Genomic DNA, 3,256 nt, shown 5'->3' with positions numbered 1-3,256 from the left:
TGTTCGGGCGGGGCGGGGTGGGGGAAAGTGATCGAGTTCGACTTTACAAGGCCGCCGGCGTGACAAGGTGACGGCCCTGGCGATGAGAGGCGGCTGATCAGATCGAGATCAAACCCAGCGAGCAAGCATGTGTATGTGACTCCACAGCCGCAGCCGCAGCAGCAGAGCAGCCGCGCGCCAGCCGGAAATCTTTTCGCCTGGAAACTTCCCGGAGTCAGGGACGGGCGAACGAAGTGTGGCGCAGGCGTGAGTGGAGGACGCCAAAGAGAGTTTGCGGTGGAGTGGTGGTGGCGCGCCCGCGGCGCGGGTGAGGGGGGACCGCCGCCCGCCCGCCCGCCCGCCTGGCGACGGGGCCAACCGACTTTGAATGAAATCAAGTCGGAAAGTGGAGCGCTCCCACCGTCCGGCGGTGTGGCGTCGTCCGCCCCCAGCCCAGCCCCGCGGGCCGCACCGCAGCAGGCTGGCTCGCTTTGTCTTCTGGAAGAGGAGCAGAGAAGGATGCGATGTGATGTGGGCGCGATTTGCTTGCCATTAGCATTTTGCACACGTCGAAGGAGTGATGCGGCGAGGACGTTGGCGTGGCGGCATCAAGCGACAGAGAGAGAGGGAGAGAGACGGATGTGTTGACACTGACGCTCCCTCTTCCTCACTCGTTTGAAGTGGAGGCGTCGGAGAAGAGAGCTTCTTTTGGTTGTGCTGCTCGCGACAACGTCAGAGCTCCGCGTATTCCGAGGAGACGTCGCTCATCCCGTCCAGCCGCGAGGGATACGCTTCATTGGCCGAACTAATCCGCGACGGAAAGCGCCGCCGCCGCGCTTCGCCGCGAGACGTCGGCGTCGCGGCACGGGGAAACTCCATACGGCGGCGTCACGAAAAACTGCTCCACCTCACTGGCGTCAGCAATGACGCCTTTTGTCCGCGCGGGGCGCGGAGGTGGAGGACCCCCCCTCGTGGACCTCATGGGATGCTGTGCTCCGCGCCGTGAGAGATTTCCTCCTCTCCATCTTTCTCGCTCGCTCGCAGCCGCCGCCTGCCTTCGCCGTCGTCGTCGTGAGAGATTCTTCTCCTCCTGCGCGCTTCATGAACTCCTCCAGGGAGGGCCGTGATCGCGCGCGGAGAGGTACATTCCAATGAGTCACACAGTCCTCTCCTCTCGGAATACCGGCCGGGGCACACAGGCGCACAGGCACAGGCACAGGAGGGCACCGCCGCCGTGCCGTCGCTGGCCGCCGCGCCACGCCACGCCAAGCAAGAGCTTCTTTGTTGTGAGGGATGCCCATCCAGCAGAGCAGCAGCAGCAGCAGCGGGAGAGAAACAGAGCAAGAGCGAGACAGAGCAGGGACCGGGCCGAGTAAAGTAGAGGGGGGAAAGAGAGAGAGAGAGAGAGGGGGAGGGGGGGGGGCGCCGCAGCGAGATGGAAGCGTCGATAATGACGCGCGCGTTTACTTGTGTAACTAGCCACACATGTGTGAGTACAGTGTCCCTCTCCCCTTCCCCCACCTCTCTCTCTCTCTCTCTCTCTCTCTCTCTCTCTCTCTCTCTCTGCGAGCGACCACTACCAGACTGCTTACTGCAGTGTAGCCCTTTAGTTTGTACTGTCAAATAAAAATTATTTCAATTTCTCTCACTCTCTCGCTCTTTGTGTCTTTCTCTCTCTTTGCTCTGCTCTCTTTGCCTGATCGTGTGACGTCTGCGCGCGGCACGGTGTTGGCGCTATGCACACACAGGCCAAACCTTTAGAGGCGCTTAGCGGCTCTCTCTCGCTCGCGCGCGCGCGCCCGCGGTAAGTCGTGTCGCTGTTCAATAATTCCAGACGCAGTTGAGAGTCGTCGCTCTTCATCGCCGTGTCAGGGGTGCGCCTGGCCGTGCCGTACCATCGATTACAGAGAGGGCCCCACAAAGAGCAGGGAGGAGGACGAAGAGGAGGAGGAGAGAGAGAACTCGACCGGGCGAGAGAGAGAGAGAGAAGCAGCGGCAGCAGAATGGGGGGGAAGAAAGAAAAGAGAAAAGAGAACGAGTGAGTGACTGGGGGAGGGACGAGGCGGGTGAGGAGGGAGGGAGGTGCTCGTCGTAAAACATCTCGGTTGTAGCCACATATTTGTGGGGGCTCGGCGGGGCGGGGCGCGGGGGCAGAGGGGCAGGGCAAGCTTGCAGCGTGCTCGCAGGTCGTTGTGCTGCCCGGCCAATAGTGTGGGGACCATTCGTTAGGGTGGTGGGGACCGGCGGAGGAGGAGGAAAGGGGCGAGAGGGAGAGCCAGGGCGGGAGAGGCAGAGGGAGAGAGAGAGAGAAGAGCTAAACGGTCGCTAGGGCTGCTGGATAATCGCGTCTGCTGCAGGAGCCAAACAAAGGAAACAACTACACTCGCGCTATCTCGCACCCTGCGCGTGCGCGGGCCTGGCCCGCGGCGAGCTCCTCGCGCACCAGTTATTGCCACAAATTAATCATCTCTCTCTCTCTCTCTCTCTCTCTCACTGTCTCTCTCACACGATTATTGATCTTCAAATCTGTTTGCCTCTACTGTTAATTCAGCCAGCGATTTAGTAATGTACTACGACCACCACCCCGTGACCTAAGCGTATAATGTCGCTTTTAATGCGAACAGTGGTGTGTGTGTGTTTCGGCCCCGCCCCGCGCTTGCGGCGGCGGCGCTGAGCTGCACAGCCCTAGGGGTCTCTCTGCTGGGCTGGACAGACAGACAGGATGGAAGGGGGGCGGCAGGTGGTGGCATGAGCTGCGTGCTGTAGTGTGTCTTTATACAATGCGTCACCGCCGGCCCGCTCCACGCCGCTCCACACCGCGCCACGCCGCCACCGCCAAGCTCTACAAGCCGCCCATTGACAGCTTTGGCCTACATTCAGGGGGCAGAAGCCGGCAGAAGCGGCGCGTAGCGCGGTGAGCATACCGACTGCTGGGCAACAGCTCAGCGCGGGCTTGCTTACTCTTACACTAAAGAGAAAGAAAGAAAGGGGGGAGAAACAGAGAGAGGGAGAAACGGAGACAAAGAAATAGTTTGTCGAGTCAGCTATAGGCGCTATGATGTTACTCATTTTATTCTCCCTGTTCATTATTTCCCCACCCTCCCCTCGCGCGCGTGGCTTGAGTGCGTCTTTAACCCGCCGCCCCCGCCGCACTATGCCGCGCTACATGCCGCCACTGCCGCGCCACCTCACTCGAATACATATATAATCTTTCCGGAGCGCGACACCGCGCGGGCGTGGCGTGGTGGGGCGTGGCGGGGCGTGGCGGGGTGGGGCG

Source organism: Frankliniella occidentalis, unplaced genomic scaffold, assembly GCF_000697945.3.
Source record: "Frankliniella occidentalis isolate FOCC.00 unplaced genomic scaffold, Focc_3.1 Scaffold52, whole genome shotgun sequence".
Taxonomy (NCBI): Eukaryota; Metazoa; Arthropoda; class Insecta; order Thysanoptera; family Thripidae; genus Frankliniella; species Frankliniella occidentalis.
Note: the sequence above shows the minus strand (reverse complement) of the source record.